This window comes from Chrysoperla carnea, chromosome X, assembly GCF_905475395.1.
Source record: "Chrysoperla carnea chromosome X, inChrCarn1.1, whole genome shotgun sequence".
NCBI classification, from domain to species: Eukaryota; Metazoa; Arthropoda; class Insecta; order Neuroptera; family Chrysopidae; genus Chrysoperla; species Chrysoperla carnea.
In genome coordinates, this window is record NC_058342.1 from 35,107,479 (window position 1) to 35,130,091 (window position 22,613).

Here is a 22,613-nt window from a genome sequence, read left to right on the forward strand (position 1 = left end):
AAATACCCTCTTAGTACCCATTCCAGAATAGTATCCATTCCCCATATACACATCTAACGAGGAACTGCTGCTACTTTTACCATAAACAGAGTGTAAAAAAAATACCGATACTAAAAAATAACATGGAAATTAAGAAGCTAATACGAAGTTTTGCTAATAAAAAGTCACCAAAAATTTATTTCGGAAAAATACACAAACTTTCTTGCCAAAAACTTAAATTTTAAACCTTTTTTAAACTGTCAAAAACGCGGGCATCTAATTTGATGACGTAATATCGGTATCTTTATACGAAATAACACAAATAAGTTTGACAGATATATTCATAGACATCTGATTATAATAAATATAAATACTTATTATCTATGTATATATTATACCCAGCTGTCTACACTGAACTAGCTGATGGTCTATGACTCATACCACTATGACATCACAGCAGGGCTTACCCGCGTTTTAGGTCACGTGATATACAGTTTAAAAATTACGATTTTTAATTTTAATATTTTAAAATGAACCGTTCAATAAAAGGTTCATAGCATCTGATTGTAATGGTGTATTCTAAGTGTTTCACTGTCTCTGTACCGATTCTTTTTTTACACCCTGTAAAAATATATATTTACGCCTCATGGTATCACGTAAACAAATAAATGTGTTGAGAAGGGTAGATGATTTGAAAAAACCACCCTTCAATAAGGGAATAACAATAACAATACATTTTCACTAATATATATAAATCAGTCCCTCAATCGTGAAATTTTTTTCATCAACTTAGATAAACAAATGAGGATGCATAAAATGCGCCTATGAACTTTTGTTTAACAATTGTTATTAAAAAATATTAATATTTGTTGATTTTTCAAAATACTCGCAAGTAGAGATCGGATTATGTACTTTTTAAACAGAGTTGGTTAAGAACAGAAAACATTGGCGACCTTGGATTTCATTTTAGAACTCCTGTTCCTGTCCATGGGAACGATAACCATGGATTTAGAAAAAGGACAGAAATATTCTTGGAGCAAGAAGAAATTTGCGTGTTAAGAATAATTCAAGAAAGGTTCAGTTAATACAAATAAAGTTTTGATTAGCCAAGAAAAATTCTTCACTACACAAAAATCGAGCAGGAGCAATTTAAGCAAAAAAATTGTTAGTGAAGCAATATTTCAACGAGAAATTTATGGTTTTGAAGGCTTCCTTCACATTCTCGCGAAGTAGGACTTCGCTAAAATTTCAGTTTTTTGTATTCGAGTCCATGATAACACGTGACACTCAGACGAGTACAGGCGAGCTTCTTCTTCACATTCTTGTGACTAATTGTGTAGTCAATCCTGGTAGCTCAGTTGGTTTAGGCGTAACCAATACCGTTTGAGGTATGCCTACGGTAGCGGGATCGATTCCCGCAGCAACAACAAAAATTAATTTAATTAGTCGAAGTGATGGGCTGATGTAATGCATGGTATATCCATGAAGAAGGATCACTAAGCCTCTCAAAATAAGTAAGGAGGTGAATAAATGGAATTATTACCGGAAAAGGTAGTAAAATACATATATGATATCACAAAGGGCTCTATAGCCTAAGTATATCGTTTGTGAACAGGCAATACAACCTAACCTAACCTGTGTAGTTCAGTAGCTATTGTGGCTCATATAAAACACGAATTTTCAAAACTCCAAAATCTTAAACAACATCCCAACATATCAGCAAAATTGTCTACACAACAAACCCTCATAAACAATATCTTAAATTAAATTACAAAATTAATCACCAGATGTCTCGACAATAAACTATATGATTGCAATGTATCCTGATTGTATGACCTTCATTATCCTTTGATAGAGGTGAAAGACAAACAGGATATTCAATAAAATATCCAGTAAATATGAATATATATACGTATTATATATATTATATAATATATATATATAAACTATAATAACCATAGATAATGAATATTTTAATTCTATGTGACTTATGTTTGATTCTATACGACTTTATGGTATTTGAGTAGAAACATGGGGGTAGATTGAAAATGTGTATACGGGATTTAGAAAACTAACTTTATATTTAATTAAATAATATTTATGCTACTTCGATTTGTATTTTATATATAAATTGTATAGGTAGTTTCGTGAATGCTCAACCCAACCGCTATTTTACGAATAATATAATATATTCGATTTTTTGGTATCGGATACTCTAGCCGAATCATGATTCGAACTTAATATAATTTAAGAAGATATGCAAGATTTAAATAATACTAGGGATTTCAATAAAACTTTAGAAATACATTCCAAAAATCATAAAAAATTCCTAGGTCATCGGGATTTTTATTAATTTTTTTATCGTTCAAAGTTGGCTGAAAAAATGATGAATCATATCGGTTATCCTTTTCAATTGGATATTTGTAAATCAAAAAATCTAGAGAGTGATAAAAAACTGTCTAAAATATTTCGACAATCTTGTAGTTTATAAGAATACCATCAAAATATAAGTTTGTCGATGGTATCAAAACAAAATTTTAATTTAATTATGAGTTCATCGAAGATCTAACTTTTTTATGAACAAAGACGACTATAGTAAGTTTATTAATGATTGAAGAGCGATATCTATATTATCAAATTTAAAAGCATCACTTGCACACAATATATTATATATTTATGTAGTTGCGTGGTATTATAAAGCTAAAAAAAAATCACATTAATTGAGTACAAAGCATGAATTTGGTTTATAAGTATGTGCCGTGCAATAAACCAAACCTTTTTTTTACAATACTGTAGGGAAACAATCTTCTTAAGATTTCGATTGAATGTTCCACAAAATTATATGAAAAGACAGATTTTCCACATTAGAATCGAGCGCTGGAATTTTGTGTTAAGCAGTTAATTATCTTGTGCGAAGCTGCAAGTAACAGCTAATCAGATAAATAAAAAATAAAAATTGATAGAATAGTGCTTTTTATGAAATAGGAGTCGAGTAATATTTATGGAAGCGTGAATGAATTCAAAGAAATCGTTAAATAATATGTGAAAACAATATTAATAAAATGGTTAGGTGCGTTTGCTGATACACAAATAAGCGACGCTGATTCTAAGTATATTTAGAAGGGATTGATATGTATATATTATGTATGTATATGTTACCGGTATTGTATATAAAAAGAACCGCAAGGTTTCCAAAAATTTGTCCCAAAAAATGATGGCTCTCTAAGTATCTTTTTCATCTCATCTGATGTCCTTAACCATCACTTAAATGATTTAAGAAAGAGTGTTTAAAAGTTCAAAGTGTTTATCGGTGAATCTGTGTATTTCTCAGTGGCATCGTAGCCCCTAAACGGTTGAACCTACTAGATTGAGAACATTTTATAGCTTCCAAAAATCGGGGTTTTTTAAATTTTGTAAATTTCACTTGTGACATTTTTATTTAGCTGCATTTATATTTTTATAAAACTACGAATCTTTTACTTTTAATATTTTTAATAATTACTTACATTATTTTATTTTATTTTTGTAAGTTTTTGGAATTTGTACATTTTAATATCAACACTTAACCCACAAAGAATGTTTATTTTGAGTTTTTATTCATTTTTTGTGCAATTTTTGTCAAGTCACGAATAGAAAAGTGACAATATTTAATTACACCAAAATTACACCTGAATCGATATATTTTTAAAAAATAAAAAATAAATTTATTAAATAATTAGAATAATTTTTATCCACTTGACCTTGAATGTAAATAGAAATAATTTTAGTAAAATAATATTTATTTGTAACAAAATATTGAACAAGTTGTTGACTTGTTTTTTTATTTTTATTACCTTTAATTACATAACAAGCAAATATAAACTTGTAAAAAATTTTTAATGTTAACTTTATGTTCTGAAGATGATTAAATAGATTGAATACTTAAAAAATTTTCTTTTGAAAAATTAATACAAATATAACATTTGTTGTTATACCATGTATATATGTAATATATACCAAGGTATATTAAGTTTAGTCCCAAGTTTGTAACGCTTAAAAATATTGATGCCATGAACAAAATTTTGGTAAAGGTGTTCATAAAATTCATTTCCGGTTGTTCGTTTGAATGTCTGTCCGTCCGTCCATCCGTCTGTCTGTCTGTGGATACGATGACTCATATGGGTCAAATTGACCTTATAAATTGAGTTTTTTATGGGGAGTTTTTTAATCGAAAAAAATTTTTTGCTTCAGAGTTAGATAAAACAGGGTTTATAGGATAATTTTGACTCAGAAAATCCAAAAATGGGGTTCATTTAACGATTGAGTGAGTAGTTTCTGAGATAAACGATATCTCGGATGAATTTTTGAAGATATCTCGAAAACTATTATCCAAATCGTTAAATAAACCCGATTTTTGTGTTTTATGGGTCAAATTTACCTTATAAACTGAGTTTTATTAAATTCCGAAACCACAAAATTTTTTCGGATTTTTGGAATTTTTTTAAGGGGTACCCCTTTGAAAAAATCGAAAAAATCTAAAAAAAATTTTTTGCTTCAGAATTGGATAAAACATGATTTATAGGATAATTTTGACCCAGAAAATCCAAAAATCGGGTTCATTTAACGATTGAAGCAGTAGTTTCTGAGATAAACGATATCTCGGGTTAATTTTTGATGATTTCTCAAAAACTATTCTCCTAATCGTTAAATAAACCCGATTTTTGTGTTTTTTGGGTCAAATTTACCTTATAAACTGAGTTTTATCAAATTCCGAAACACAAAAATTTTCTCGAAAATTTGGAATTTTTTTAAGGGGTACCCCTTTGAAAAAATCGAGAAAATCGAAAATATCTACAAAAAAAAATTCTGTTTCAGAATTCGATAAAACATGGTTTATAGGGTAATTTTTACCCAAAAAATCCAAAAATCGGGTTCATTTAACAATTGAGTGAGTAGTTTCTGAGATAAACGATATCTCGGATGAATTTTTGAAGATATCTCGAAAACCATTTAATCGTTAAATAAACTCGATATTGGGAATACATGTATTAAAAGTAGTAATAATATATCTAGAATAAAAGTCTAGAATCTAAAGTATCAGTATTATTTGTTTGTCTAGCATGGTTTTTCCCAAGCGGTACATTTGTAGATTGTGAGTATATTTTTCGTCAAACCTAAACAGAATAAGCTTTAAAATGAGGGGTGAATGATGGAATTTAGGTAGAATTTTGAGAAAGTTTGCATTATATGCTTTACCGGTAACATTTATGCATATATGGTAAAACACCTCCCACGCCTCAAACTCGCGAATCAGTACCTATGTATATGTAATATGTATATATATTCCACAAGGTAGGCGCCACAGATATCTCGAACTGAACACTCTAATAGTACACTCTAAAAACAATATACATTATAAACACTAATAAATTGCATTTCCTGTATACAATTACAAACACTAAAAATTAAACAATGTAACACCCATTTTCACCCATTTTACTCGTTACCCGTTCTTCTCTGCTATCATCCGGCCACCAACCGCCAAGGCATCATCAACCTATTCTTCGATTGTACATTCATTTAATTGATTTTTATTATGCTTTTTTTTTCTCTCTACTAAACGGACATTCAATCACTTTTTAGCTTTAATTATTTGTAGTTTTTATTAAAGTTTTTGCTGTCAAAACATAGTGCTTATGAGAGGTGGTCTAAAAAATATTAAGTTTAGACTTGTGGTTGAAAATATTTTTACCTTATTTACAACTTTGATGATGAATCTTGTTATAACTTAGATGAAAAATAAGAGTAAAATTTTTCAATATCTGCCTTGGTTTTCGAAATATCGAAAGCTAAATATAATTAAACAAAATTCTCAATTTTCGATATTCTGAAAACTATTCACAATCAAAATTGAAAATAAATTATTTATTAAATTTATTCCCCACTTCCGTGCTTATACATCCTTAATTAGTCGGATACAATGGGTTTTTTTGGTTTCAATATTTTATTATACCATGAATATGAAATATACCAAGGTATACTAAGTTAAGTCCCAAGTTTGTAAAACTTAAAAATATTGATGCTATGAACAAAATTTTGGTATAGGTGTTTATAAGATCACCTAATTAGTTCATTTCCGTTTGTTTGTCTGTCTGTCTGTCGTCTGTCCGTCTGTTATCACGATAACTCTAAAACGAAAAGAGATATCAAGCTGAATTTTTACAACGTGCTATATTTTCAAAAACAAACTCAAATGTAAAGCAATTTTCTATAATTACCAGAAATTTCTATTGTTTTTATATAATCAATAAATATTTAAGATTATTGATATTTGTAAAATTTGATTACATTAGTATTATTTTAGTCATTAAATATCCATTACCCATACTGCACAGATACATGAATCAAAGTTAAGTGTTTGTATATAATACCGAAAACAAAAATAGCTTAGATTTATTATGCTTTACATATTATAAACATGATCAATAAGTTTATTTCAAACTCTCTGTAAGTTAGTAACAACAATCTTCATGTAGTTAACACAATCACATATGGACTAGACATGACAACTATGTATTCGTAATAACCAAGATATCTTATTTAAAGTAAACGCAAAGAAATTTTCTCTTAATTCATCGATTCACTTTATTTACACGATTATATATTCTAACTAAGTACAATTTTGTTTTCCATCAGTAAAATGCATGCTTTAAACCTAAAATCAATCTCTTTCATAGATGCAATGATTTTGTTTATTTAACTTCAGTGATTTTGTATCAATGAATTCATATTTTAAATAAGAAAGTCCTCTTGAGTGCCTTTTAAATCTGTTCCTAGCTTCAAGCAAATAAGCTTTGTGGCTCAAACCACATGCATCCTTGGATGATTGATAAAATGTTGATAAATAAAAAATATAATTAGTTCACTTTCCCATACCACGAATAAACGATAAGTCCCGTATTCCCGTATTTAATCAAAACAATTAACTGATTATATTGTGTATATCCGAACAAAATAAAAAAAATATATATTTCTTTAATATTAAGGGAGTTTTCAGGGAGTTTTTCATACTTTTTTTTTCCTTGATATAATTCTTATACATAAATGAATAATTTAATAGAAATTTTTATCAATAGATGTCATCTTAATTAGTACTTCAAATTTGTTCTTGAGTGAACACAAAGAAATTGTGCTCAATAAAATATGACAACATAACTCAAGAAATAATAAAAATAAGTTTAATGAGAACAATAGCCAATAGCCAATCAATTCAATCGATAAGAAAAACAGAATATATAATAATAATCATAATAATCGTACATATAAATGTAATTATTTTTTTTAGTACTGCGTGTGCAAAAACTAAATGCAGCTGTTAGAATTTTCATTTACTGTTTTGAAAAAGTCGATTTAAGAATTTCAACCCAAGCTTATGAAAAAAAGGCGAAATTTTCACGCTTCGGAATCCGATGAAACATGGTTTATGGGGTAATTTTGACCCAGAAAATCCAAAAATCGGGTTCATTTAACGATTGAGTGAGTAGTTTCTGAGATAAACGATATCTCGGATGAATTTTTGAAGATATCTCGAAAACTACTATCCAAATCGTTAAATAAACCCGATTTTTGTGTTTTATGGGTCAAATTTACCTTATAAACTGAGTTTTATTAAATTCCGAAACCAAAAAATTTTCTCGGATTTTTGGATTTTTTTTAAGGGTTTATAGGGTTTATTTAACGGGGTTAAGAGCGATTGCATCGTTACTCGCTCGGACACTTAGCCGGTTAATTGCTCAGCATAGCTTACTTCTTTTCTTCTAAGAGAGAACAATTAACTCGTTTACTTATCCCCAGATTCATGTGCAACCTGAATAGATCCAAAGAAAAAGAAGTTTTTATTTTTTAAACCATCCTGTACAAAACAACTTTTAATAACTCTTAAAGAATATTCTCATCTTATTTTGTACAATAAATTTTTTTCGTTCGGTTATATAACGCATAACATTGGGCCACTAAACAATATGGTCAAATATTGTAAGATTAATGCTAACGATATCCATCTTTTGGAAGAAAACATTACATAAGTAACAAACCTATACATAATAAACCACCCCCCCCCGCATACACCATCCATCTAACCTCATTCCTTCAATCGTGATTGTTCGAATACATATCGAAACATTTCTCTGCTACCCCCATCTCATATAATCATCTCTGTGAGATGCACATCACTATATATTGTAAATGCGAAAGTAAGCATGTTTGTTTGTTTGTTTGTACAGCAATATAGCTGATATATCAGAATAACACATGAACTATAATTTATAAAGATATATTAAAAAAAAAATTAAAAAATTTAATTTGACATTACCATAAATTACAGATTCCTGTAAAAGTAGTCATTTCACATTACCATAAATTACAGATAGTCAATATAAAATATTTCACAGCCATCTTTTCTCATATACTCAATGAATAATTACTATTATACAGTTAAAAAAATAGAAAACCATACATATATTTTACCTGTGTAATACAATCCTTAACATTATTTCGAGTGTTATAGAAATGGGATAAGCGAGAGCAATTTTTATCAATCTTTCCTTTTAAACCCAGCGAAGCGGGTGGGTATCACTCTAGTAACATATATGTATAGATTTAGTGTGTTTGTTGGTGGGGGTTTGATGTGGCGTTTGATGCCTTATCTAACTAATGTTTAAGGTGAATCGTTTGTGAAAATAAGGGTAGTAAAAAGCGATCAGAATGATTTTCCCTTTACTAGGTTTGGTATACTTACCACTGAACTAGTTATGACTACGTATGTCGATTATTAAATTATGCATATGTTTTAAAATTAGATTGTTGATATTTAATTAACTTCTTGATTGGTTACCTATTAATTCATTACGGATATGCTTAAAGGTTCGATTTATTTGGGAATGAGTGTAACGTTCGATTTTATTTCAGTAACTAATTTTACAGTGTTTTATAATTATGTATGCACTAGCTTGATACTCGCATGCTTCACTGAGCTTAAAAGTAAAAATCACCGCTTTATAGCCTCTACCTCTCTTGATCTCACTTATCCCCCTTCCATAACACTCGGAGGGATTGTTTTTCACAGCTAAAATATATGCATATTTTTTAATTTTTTAAGTGTAAAATAGTCATAATTGTGTATATCAGAAAAGATGACCATGAATTGTTTTAAATTTACTATTTTATATTTTTACAGAAATATTTAATTTATGGTTCACAAAGATGATCATAGATGAAGCAGTAAATTGTCTGATTAAATTTACTTTTTTTAATTTATAACTCATGTGTTATTTTGTTGTAAAGTTTCATTTAAATCCAATCTTTGAAAAAATCGAGAAAATCGAAAAATTTTTTTTGTCCTCAGAATCTGATGAAACGTGGTTTATAGGGTAATTTTTACCCCAAAAATCCAAAAATTGGGTTTATTTAACGATTGGGTGAGCAGTTTCTGAGAAAAACGATTTCTCGAACTGATTTTTGATGATTTCTCAAAAACTATTCTCCTAATCGTTATATAAACCCGATTTTTGTGTTTTATGGGTCAATTTTACCTTATAAACTGAGTTTTATCAAATTCCGAAACACAAAATTTTTTTCGAAAATTTGGAATTTTTTTAAGGGGTACCCCTTTGAAAAAATCGAGAAAATCGAAAAATTTTTTTGTATTCGGAATCCGATGAAACATGGTTAATGGGGTAATTTTGACCCAGAAAATCCAAAAATTGGATTCATTTAACGATTGGAGGAGTAGTTTCTGAAATAAACGATATCTCGGGTTGATTTTTGATGATTTCTCAAAAACTATTCTCCTAATCGTTATATAAACCCGATTTTTGTGTTTAATGGGTCAATTTTACCTTATAAACTGAGTTTTATCAAATTCCGAAACACAAAAATTTTCTCGAAAATTTGGAATTTTTTTAAGGGGTACCCCTTTGAAAAAATCGAAAAAATCGAAAAAATTTTTTTGTTTTCGGAATTCGATGAAACACGGTTTATTGGGTAATTTTGACCCCAAAAATCCAAAAATTGGGTTTATTTAACGATTGGGTGAGTAGTTTCTGAGATAAACGATATCTCGGGTTGATTTTTTATGATTTCACAAAAACTATTATCCTAATCGTTATACAAACCCGATTTTTGTGTTTTATGGGTCAATTTTACCTTATAAACTGAGTTTTATCAAATTCCGAATCACAAAAATTTTCTCGAAAATTTGGAATTATTTAAGGGGTACCCTTTGAAAAAATCGAGAAAATCGAAAAATTTTTTTGTATTCGGAATCCGATGAAACATGGTAAATAGGGTAATTTTGACCCAGAAAATCCAAAAATTGGGTTTATTTAACGATTGGGTGAGTTTTGTTTTGTCAATAAAGAGAACAGGAAGAGAGGTTTTAATTTCGAACAATGCAAAAGTTGGAATCCATCTTGGACATAAAACAAACTATACGTCACCTTCGATATTGTTCAGTGGTATAAGAACATATTTAGTTGATATACAAAATTGTATAGAAACTTCTGATATTTAGTTATTGTTAAAACAAAACTCACTTTTTAAGTAGCAACAAAATACACTACAAGTAATATTATTATAGTTCTAAATGCTAGATTTGCAGAAATCATCTTGTAAGTGCTATTACTTAAATCTACTCTATACAATATATACAACGTGCTCAAAAAGTGCGATACCCCACTGAATTTTATTAAAAGATGATTGAAAAACAATAGACCTAGATAAAAGTGAGTAGGTTTGCGTTCCAACACGACCACTTCAGGGTCAAGTCGATTTAAAAAAAATGAGATCGTATATCTTCTTCTTACACAGACGACTATATTATAAATATATTATAAAGCTAAAAATACCTCATTACTTGACTATAAGTATAAACCGTGCAATAAACTAAGAAACTCATTTTAAAAAAATTTTAACTCCGCCTTTAAGGATGTATCAGCATGACAACAATGTTTGATTTAAAGGCTCAAAATTTGTTTGTAGGTAGTCTTTTACTCAAAGAATATGTGGTTAAAATTTCAGCTTAGGTATCGGTGCAAATTTTTAAGAAAAAAGTCATTAAAAATCGATATAAAATACATTGGCTCTTATGGAGGAATCTCAAAAAACGACATATTTTGGAAGTTTTTGATAATTTTCATTTGGAATGAATGAAAACAAATTTAAAAAAAACTTTTTAATAAAAGTAAACATATTAGCAATGAATTAGAAAAGAAAAAAACTAAGTGTCACCGTCCATATAAGGGATGTAAGAGCAGGGTAGATTAAGGGTTGAAATTATTTTTATCTTATTTTCAACTTTGATTATGAATTTTGTTATAACTTCATGAATGTAGACGAAAAATAAGAATAAAATTTTTCGATATGTGCCTTGGTTTTTGAAATATCGAAAGCTGAATAATGAAATAAAATTTTCAATTTTCAATATTTTGAAAATGACGCCAGATATCGAAAAATTTTATTCTTACTTTTCGTCTTTGATCGACAAGTTATAATATAATTTATCATCAAAATTGAAAATATATATTTTTTAAATTTGTGCCCCCACTACTGTGCTCATACATCCTTAAGTGACCTTCAAAGTCAAGGCTTGATCATTTTTTTCTAAAATTTAGATGGTCTTGAAATTTTTAAGAACGTTGTAGATACAACAAACATATAAAATGATCTTCCTTCTATGCTTGTAAATGTAGTAAAACAGTTTGTAATGGCAAAAGTTTTTCACAAATATCGTCAATTTCACATACGATACTATACGATATATACGATATACGATATAGAAATAGGAGATACGAAACATCGAAGAAATCGAAAGAACATCTTTATTTCTTGTATTTATATATTGTTTTGTATACATACAATAAAATATATATAATGTTTACTGAAAATAATCATTAAATTGATTGCTACAAACTTTTCGATGTAAAAGCTATAACGTTAGCTAAGCGAATTCGCTCGGAGATTGAAAAAATAATGCATTTGTCTTAAGGTGCTGACGGTACATACATATTAATCAAATACATGCTTTGTACTCAAATAATGTGATTTTTTTTAGCTTTACAATACCACGCAACTACAAAAATATGTAATATATTGTGTGCAGATGATGCTTATAAATTTGATAATATAGATATCTCTCTTGAATCATCAATACTCTAATTATAGTCGTCTTTGTTCATAAAAAAATTGGATCTTCGATGAACTCATAATTAAATTAAAATTTTGTTTTGATATCATCGACAACCTTATATTTTTATGGTAATTTTTATAAACTACAAGATTGTCTAAATATTTTAGATAGTTTTTTATCACACTCTCTAGATTTTTTGATATAGAAATATCTAATTGAAAAGGATAACCTATATGATTCATCATTTTTTCAGCCAGCTTTGAATATTAAAATGAACACCTCAGTTATCGGAATATATAACCAAATACTAACTTCATGTGGTATTGCAACGCATCAAAATCAGTGATAAAAATACTTTTTCACAAAACACACGGTATAATTAATGAGTTGTTTCTGTCTTGTTTACTAGAATCGCGCGCTAGTGGCAATAATATACCATCGGATATATATTTATATACAATATTATATGCTTACTCAGGAAATTTTTTCGAAGAAAATTGATGTTCTGTGTATATCAATTATGTTGTTTTCAATTTTCGATATAAACAAATTTATTTTATTCGTATGCTAGAAGAAAATATTCATAAAACATTAACAAATGCAAAACAATTTTGATTGCAAGAAAATTCAAAAAATTGATTTCGTCAATTTCCAGCTTGAAATTGACCTATTAAATTTTTTATACTCGTTCAAAAAGTTTGATTACGGTAAAGTTGATGACTTTCCAGGAATCTGAATTACAGCTATATTTTCCTGGTGCTAGGTTTTCAATTCTTTCCTTAGGATAAGTTTATACAAAAATGATTGGGGTACTCGAATCAAGTGAACTCCGAAAATAACGAATTGAGTTTTTAGAGCAACAATTTAAAAACCTCTAACCAAGTTTATGATCATCCGAATTAATGCATCTTCACCCGAAAATTGACTGGTGTTTTGCAAATTTCTCGGAGAAACAAAATTTTATGGTTTTCACCCAGAAAATGTTTGAGAAGCTTTCGATAACAGGTACAAGTTAAGGCTTTTAATTCTGTATTACTAATGAAGTCTCCTTAATATTGTGAAAAGAAACAAGGGGACCAATATGCTATTCCAGTAGCTACAGCTCTTGAAATGTTAGGCAAGCCTCAGGAAAAGCTGTCTCCTACACTTAGAAGAAAAGTAAATGTTCGAATATTCGAAATTTCTTCATAATTTTGTGTTGTAATTAATTGGCATTGTATATTCCACCTTCCGACCAAGTTTATTCGACAAAGCTACCCGAAATGAACTCACTACCACAAATGCTTGCCTGTGCTCGTCTGGGTGCCTGGTTTTGCCTTTGAATCGGGTACAAATCCCACATTTTCATCGAAATCGGACAAGCTGGGAAGGTTTGACTATGTGCTACTTCGCGTCAATGACAAGAATGCTATTTAAGATTCGCATATTTCATAGAATTGCAAAGTACCGCGTGATGACCTTGTTATTTGATAATGAAAGTTACATATAAAAAATTGATTAAAGTCAATACTGAGAATCGAAAAAATAGTATGTCTGTGAAAAATAGTGCACGATGAAAAAAAACCTTACGTGCGTGTATATATATATATAAAACTCGCCACATAAATAAAATTCATTCATAAGAGAGTATTGGAACAACGGGATAGAAAACGAGTCACAAGTGACATGTGAAAGAGACACGGGGATGTGTGAGGGAGGCATTCGATATGGTATAACATATACAGAGTGATTTTTTCAAGTGAGAAGTGTATCGGCTCTTTTATACAGGAAATAAAAATATAGTATTTAGTTTTTTATTACGGGGACATCAAAAAAATTTCATTTTAATTTAAAATCAATAAAATTTCATAAACATATGTCTCATCTGCAGGTTATGAGTGAAGATCCTTATACCGACCTTATACCGCCTCTTAAACCAAAAACTTTTCCATAAATTTAGTTCAGAAACAAGATTTAGAATTAGTTCAGAATTTTTTGGCAAGTAAACGATTTTCTGGTAATAAATTTTCTTTTTGAAAACCTTTTAACTTGAAATTAGGTGACAAAAACTGCTATCTACTCAATGGAAGCAACACTGAATACACTATTTTCATCCTCCCTAACAAAAAAATGGGCCAATGTTTTCAATTTTCGAAATATAAGTGAGTGGAAAATTTTTAAGAAAATCATCCTGTATTATACGTATATGATAGAGAGGAAAAGTGAAATGTGTGAAAGTACGTAGTTATTTAAGTACATGACAGTGATACAGGACTATTTGTGTGAGTGTGTGTAGAAGGAGATGGGAGTTGAATCGAAGAATGGTTTTTTAGAAGTGATTTGGGATGTAAAATATCCGGTGAATATGTCTGGTCTGATTTAATTTTCACCGAAACGAAATGATATTGTCCACTTATTGTCGACCGATAAATTCTCTCATACTACAAGCTCCTCAAATAACCCACACTCCATACCACTATATACTCTCATTTCGAACGGTTTGTACAATTCAAGTGTAGATATATATAACTTATTATTCAATCGAAATTGTTGGTCACTCTTGTAAAATGTGAATATTTTCTCAATATATGGTACAAAATGCTTCAAGCATTTGGGTCTACTCTACACTCTCGCAAAAGGGTCAGAGTCGAGCGAGGAACGTAAATTTAGGTGGTACCTGGGGTTCTTAAATCATCTCGGATTTTTGTTCCCGAGGCAAGTACTTAACATTCATTCTTATTTTTTATATATAGTAAAAAAAAATTACCAAGTTTTGGGCTTATCACAAGTAATTCTTTCTTGAGTCAACGATCTCAATATTTAATTCAAGAAAACAAGTACTTTCCTGCTTTAAACTTATCATAGCAAGTAAATATTATCTTGAATCAAGGGAATATTTAGTTTCTACTATTTCCTTGCAACTAGTATTTTTTTTACTATGATCGATTCTTTTCTAATGAAGACACAATAATTTTATTGAAAATTATTTTTTGCCAAATATTTTTGAGACATCCACTATACGAATTCTGTTAATGTAATTCTATTTGTTTAGGACTTTTCTTGAATTTAACAGCAATTAAAATACTACGATTTTTTTAAAACTCATGTTTTTATTACTTTTTTTACACTGAATTTTCATTGAGTATTTTCATAACAAATTTTTTGAAAAAAATTTTGCTTTCTTGAAGAAATTTGAATTTCTACGTCAATTTAGTTCCAGATAGAATTTAAAAATATTATCTCGGGATCAAAAGCCCCATATTTTCATAGTTTGAAAATTTATGATTTCGAAAATTTTTTTTGTCTCTTTTACGGATAATTAAATTAATCTGATTTGAATCCTTACCTCCCGCCCCCTCCCCCAAAAGTAACTGTCTCCGAATCCTACTTCATCCTACTTCAATCCTTGCATATCACCTTAATTGGACAGAATCTAGATGTTCTGCCGTTACCAAAGGAAATGACTAGCGTTTACCTACTTTAACTTCGTTTTTGTGAATATTTCGATATACATGTCAAAACGATTATTTCTCTTATTACAAAAAAAAAAAACAAAGTCAATAGCCAATAAATAACTCACCCCTTAAAACTTTCTTTCCACAAAGTTGCAAACAACAAATTAGTAAATCATAACAATTATAAAAAACGATTTCGAATGGTTTTATAGCCGTTGATAATAGCTTGAGTAACAATTCATTCACAGTTTTAATAACAATTATATCTTTTAACTCACATTTTATTTGCATCTTACCCAAAAAAAATAAGGAAAGGGTGATAATATTACAGTACATTCCATTGTACGGTGGTAGCAACCCCTACACTGCATAGAAGTGTTATAAATATATGAAAGGGGTATGAGATTAAATAAATTTTTTATATTTATTTTTTTTTTTTGTAACTTACTAAATATTTTCATATCTGTCAAATTCAGATTTTTGGCTCAATAATTAATAATGAAATTTAATTAAGCTAAAAAATAAAGTTGAAAAAAAAAACAACGTAAGAAAAAATATTATTGACGGGTAAGTGGGGATGGCGAAAGATGTAAGTGTACATAAAGGATTCCGTTCTTCAATGGAATATTCATACACAAGTGAAATTTACAAAATTTTAAAAACCCCTGATATTAAATTCCCTTATTCCTTAAAGCCTTTTCCAAACTGAGCTGGAATTTGGAAGATCATCGCCAATTTTTAGTTTTTTCGGGAAATTCGCACTTGAACACAGACTTTGAAATTTTGTATTTTTCATTTTCTCAATCGACTAAAAATTGCTACTATCTTTCCCCTACACGAAAATGAACGTAAATAAATTTTTCAATACTGAATAATTTTCATGTACGGAATCATTAAAAATAAGAAGAAAAAAAATTATATAAGAAAATGGAAAATTTGTCACAAAGTTTATTTATAGGCGTCAGACGCGTGAATTGATCCCGTGGTGAAAATATGGGGATAATAAACTTGAATTAATATTAATCACCAAACGATATTGTAAAAAAGTTTGTTTTAAATGAGCTTGACAGCTCTGTTTCTCACACAAGTTTTCATTGTATATGAAAATGAAATGGAAACATGCGATGCGATGAGAGAAAAACTTTCTGAAAAATTGGATTTAAGCAAAAAGAATAATTATTAAATACTTTTCTTATAATATTTATAACGAACTATGTGCTCCATGCTTGATGGTATTAACCCGCTTAGTCGAGAACAACAACATTTTATTACAAAAATTTTCACGAAATAACCTACAACAATATTCGGTCTGGGTCATGTGTAGAAATTCGCATGATAGAAATTAAGTGTAAAAAACTATTTTAAATCTCTATATATTATAAATGCGAAAGTAAGCATGTTTGTTTGTTTATTTGTTACGCTTTCAAACTAAAACTAGCGTATAGTTTTTAATGAAACTGTACAGCAATATAGCTCATATATCAGAATAACACATGAGATATAATTTATAAAGATATATTGTTAAAAAAATTATGGTCATTAACTTAATTTGACATTACCATAAATTACAGATTTATTTTATTTCACGACCATCTTATACAATGAATAATTACGACTATTATACACTTAAAAAAATAGAAAACCATACATATATTTTACTTGTGTAAAAAAAATCCTGACCATTATTTCGAGTGTTATAGAAAGGGAATAAGTGAGAGCAATCTTTATCAATCTTTACTTTTAAATCCAGCGAAGCGGGTGGGTATCACTCTAGTAGAGAATATTTTTGCGATGTTTAAACGCGGTCCTTTTGACGCTCTCTGTTGATGACGTAATAATATGTGATCTGTCAATTGGTGACAGTTCAATAGATTATTTACGTTTTAAAAAAATGAATTAACAACACAGAATTTACACACATTATTATTAAGTTTTCTAATAAAAATCCGTAGAATAATATAACTAACTCAATGTAATACCATACAAAATATAAGTATTTTATACCATACAGTATGTCAACAAATCTGACAAGCCACATACTTTGACGTCACATACGTTTTAAAATTTGAATTTCCGTTTTAGAAAATTGAATTTCTCTCACTGAATTTGTACTTTTATTAATTAATTTTAAGTAATTAAAAAGGTATTAATTACTAAAAAAATTGGTTTATTTGAAATGTTCAACCAAAAAAAAAACATGTTGAACCAAATTTAAATTTCATGAATATTTCCTATTATGAAAAATTCTGAGAAAAAAAATTCTTAGACAAAACCTTGAGATTCTGAAATGACTATCAAATACTTCACTTGATCCTAGACTATATCTATTCCTTTAATTTATTCGCCACCAATGTGTTTTGATTTATAAAAGTAAAAAGGGGTTGTTGTTTTTTTTATGAAAGGGTTTAAATTCCATTTTATAATAACAGTCAAATGTTAAATTTTTTATTTAATTAATAAATATAACAAAAAAAATAAAAAATAAATTTGTGTCAATTTGATTAAAGTGATTTATTTCTAAGTATCAAAATGAGGGCGAACTTTCTCTCAAGTGAAAATTCTTTTGGTCTTAAAAACCTTTTAAAGAAATTAATCTTCTTAAATTTGTTTAGGGTTGCGACACATTTGATGACAGTCAATTACATTTTTTCACAAATTTTCTTTATTAATTTTCTTTTTTTCATTTTTATACTTCGTGTTATGTAATATAAACAAATGTAATTTGGTTCAACTTGACACAACTCGATTAAATACAATAATGACAGATTTCCAAGTTGCATTTCTACCGAAAGCTAAGAATATCAGTCACGTGAGTGAGGATATCTAAGAGTGGGTATCTTTCTTTACTTTCATAAAGTAAAAAATGAAAACGGTTGCGAAATCAACAATGTCTATAACAGGTACATCAACAATTAACTCAGTTAATTGTTTGTTTTCACTTGTTTTTATATCATTTACAATTTTTTTAAATATTTTCTATCAAATTTTTAATATATAAATATTTTTCCAAACATATTTAATGAAATTGGTGGGGGGGGGGGCGGAGTAGCCTCGGCTGAGACGAGATTTTTGGGACAATTCGTCTCGCCTCGCCTCGATTTTTGGAACAATATAACGAGGATTAAAAACTAAGCCTCGTACCTCGTCTAGCCTCGGTGAAACATTAAGCTACGCCCGCTCGTTATTTCTATAAAAAATACCACAAAAATATTTTTAAGATACATAAAAACTGAGCAAAAAAAAGAAGTTCGTTAGAAGCGAGAATACTAAATCAGTATATTTTCTAAAGCTTCATACTTCGAATGGAATGGATATTACAACACACATATATAAAGCTGTATAAAGCTCTGAAAAGCTACACCTAATATATATGACAGATGTATATACATGTATATATGGTTCAATTGTGTAGAGTATTGTGTTACAGAAATAGCCCTGACTGTGAGGTGGTGGCCACTATCTAGTGGGGCGGTGGATTGTGATATCCTTCATGACTTGTTGTGGCAACCTCTGTGTTGTATGTGCAATATTTTGTTTTCATTTTATGTATATGAGAGACGAGAATATTTCTTTGCCTGTAGAAAAACCGCCCCAAAGAAAATTATACTGCAGCCAAGTATTTTTTTCTTTTTTTTTTTATAAATATTTTTGTAATAACAAGAATAAAGTGTTTTCTACACAATCAAACAATAACAACAAATTGCTGTTTGTTTTTTATGAAAAAAGAAAATATTTTTTCGAAAATTTTCACCAACAGTATGCTCCTTATCGCACGTTATGATTTGTTTGCTGACTGGGAGATAAAACCAAAACATGTGCAACAATTTTAAACAACCCCAAAATCCGACGATGTGTTACCTAGCAAACTAAAACTTTTTTAATTCATTCAGCTTGAAATGAATTTTGAGAATATTTTGAAAATAATTTACAATCTGTCACTTTATGTTTTTCATTCAAAAAAATGAGTTGTGAGTTATCAGAAGAAGTTAAACATATTAGAGGTAATTTAAAGTAAGAACAAGGAAATTTTATGTTATGTCATAATAAATATCTTGTTCAAGTCAAATGAAGGTAATGTACGTACATATTGGGTTGACTACTAAATCAGAAGTATGTCTTTTTTAAACTAATATTACAATTAATTCATAGTATAGAGTTTTAATATTTAATTCTTTAAACAATTCAACAAATATATGACTTTTTAAATTAAAATTTTAAATTTTGAGAATTACCAATGAGAATGCGCGTTAAAGATACTTTTACGAAATTCGGCAAAGATTGGGTGAGTAATAAATTAACCAAGGGGATTTTTCAGGTTTCTGTTTTCAAAGAAAATGTCGATGTTTTTCACTGCCTCAAGAAATCTCATTTCAAGTCCAAAAATAAAACGTTATTAGAAGAATTTTTGGAAAACAATAAAACGACATTTTATTAAAAAACATATCGGTTCTATGGTGTAATGGTTAGCACTCTGGACTTTGAATCCAGCGATCCGAGTTCAAATCTCGGTAGAACCTAGCTTTTTTCTTTTCAAAAACTGACAAATTAAAAAATGCGAGGTTTCAACTTTTATTTTCCTTAATAAAGCATCGGTTCTATGGTGTAATGGTTAGCACTCTGGACTTTGAATCCAGCGATCCGAGTTCAAATCTCGGTAGAACCTTTTTTAAACTATAATTTAGTTTCTTATTTTTTAATCTCGTGAAGTTAAAGATTGTATTCTGTTTGGGCAACGAAGAAGAATTAATAAAACTTTAATAACGTAAATGGGTTTCGATTTTACGACCTCCTGCATGAGAAACGGACACCCAAACAATTTTAAGGTCAATATTATTAAAATTTTTGCCATCAGACCTTAATACGTCTGCAAATTTTCAAAGCTTCTCTAATTTGTGTATTTACATACACTTATCTAATTTGCAAAGTTACTTTTCGTAGCAAAAACGCAAACCAAAAATGTCCAGAAATGTCTTCAAAATAGTATTTATTCCTATCCTTTACGTGTTTAATTTTACAACTTAGAAATAGGGTAAAATCAACTTCTAAGATTTTATTAAATTATTTGTGAATTACAAGTGATTTATTTCAACTTGAAGTGATATTTTTTGGGTGTTTCTTTTTCCAAAATAATGTATTCATTCGTATAAATATATCAATATTTTTCGGATAAATTATCCGCTTTGAAAAGATAACACAACATAAAGAAAATATGATGGGTTTGTTGAAGTTTTTAAAATATAAAAAATATAAAAAACATACAGAACAAAAAAAAAATCAGCGAGTAAAACGTAATATGAACAGTATAAGAATATTGCTGAACTCCCGTCTGGACTCAAACCAGTTGTCCTCTAGCATCTGTGACCACCTACAAGATATTATTATAAACGACAAACGCGCGACAATGGATATTGCAATTTCTTCCATTGTCGAAAAATGATATAAAATATACATGTACACACAGATGCATGGATTATGCTTTCGCTGTGATTTTATAAAATTTATTTGAAAACGAAACAGATAACCTGTTGAAATATCTATGGATCACCTTTTTACTACAAGCTTTTTCACCTGTCCATTGTTTATACTCAAATCTTAAAACTTCAATTCGACCCACTTCAACGATTTTGATTGAGCTAAAATTTTACATTCATGTGTAAAACTTATGATGATATATTTTTATGGTAAATATGACCTGATTTCTCCAAAACTTATTAAAAATTATCACAAAAAATTCTTAGGCCATCGGGCTTTTTATTAATTTTTTTATCGTTCAAAGTTGGCTGAAAAAATGATGAATCATATAGGTTATCCTTTTCAATTGGATATTTCTATATCAAAAAATCTAGATAGTGTGATAAAAAACTATCTAAAAAATTTAAACAATCTTGTTTAAATCAAAAATATAAGATTAGCGATGATATCAAAACTATATTTTAATTTAATTATGAGTTCATCGAAGATCCAATTTTTTTATGAACAGAGACGACTATAGTTAGTTTATTGATGATTGAGGAGCGATATCTATATTATCAAATTTATAAGCAGCACTTGCATACAATATATTATATATTTTTGTAGTTGCGTGGTATTGTAAAGCTTAAAATAACCCATTACTTGACTACAAAACATGTACTTGGTTTATATGTATTTACCGTGCAATAAACCAAAACTTTTTTACAATACTGTAGATTTCCAATCACCTCAATATGTTGAATTATCGAAATCTTAGAAATAAGAAGCAAATAATTTGATTTTCATGACTGCTTGAATAAGATTTTCTATAATTGCGTAATTTACGTATGCCTTATTGTTAGTTTTTGTAAAGTAAAACAAATATGGCTCATCGGACAGTCAAGAATTTTATGTATTTATGTATATGAAATATATACAAAGATTTATTATATCATCTTAAAAATCTGAGAAATAATCAATGTGCTGAAAAAGTGATGGTACCAGATTTTCTTTTGTCGAATAAGATATATTTATGAAGTTGTAAGAATATTTTGTATTGCACTATTTAAATCTTGAAACGGAAAATTAAGTATGAAAATGCTCATCTTAGATTTAAAAATAGTTTCTTTTGAAGTTATATTAAAATTTTAACAAAAAATGCTTTAAGGTAAATCAAAAATTCAATTTTTTTCAAAGCTCACCGAAAGTAAATTGAAGAAAAAGTTGTGTTTCAACTTAAATCAAATTTTTCTGGAACTTTTAAGCAATTTTGTTTTTAAATTTTTTGGAAAACACTTGGAAAATGTTAAATTAGCATAACTAAATACAAAATTGGAATCGAAAATAATGATTCGCCAGATAATCATACCGAACTGATGTCAAAACACAAAAATTCTCTGGAAAAAATGGAAAAAGCTTTTTGGATATTTCCCCAAAACTTTGATCATTTAAATCAGTCTTTTTTAAATTGACATATGCTTAAAACTCGATAAACTTTTATCGATAAAAGTGTTTCAAGTGAAAAATGTGATGAAAAAGGTTGTGTAGGCGCACATCTTACGCAAACATTAAACTTGACCTAGGTT

The 22,613-nt window shown here is 28.7% G+C and overlaps 1 protein-coding gene and 2 non-coding genes across 3 annotated transcripts in view; 2 read left to right on the plus strand and 1 right to left on the minus strand.

Annotated features, from left to right (window-relative positions):
• The window catches only part of LOC123302601 (forkhead box protein P1), a 206,213-nt gene that overhangs the window by 138,904 nt on the left and 44,696 nt on the right, over positions 1-22,613 (minus strand). The gene's annotated exons all lie outside the window — the stretch shown is intronic.
• Positions 20,022-20,093, plus strand: Trnaq-uug. Its single transcript has one exon. It is a non-coding gene; the product is annotated as a tRNA-Gln (tRNA).
• Positions 20,168-20,239, plus strand: Trnaq-uug. The gene has a single exon. It is a non-coding gene; the product is annotated as a tRNA-Gln (tRNA).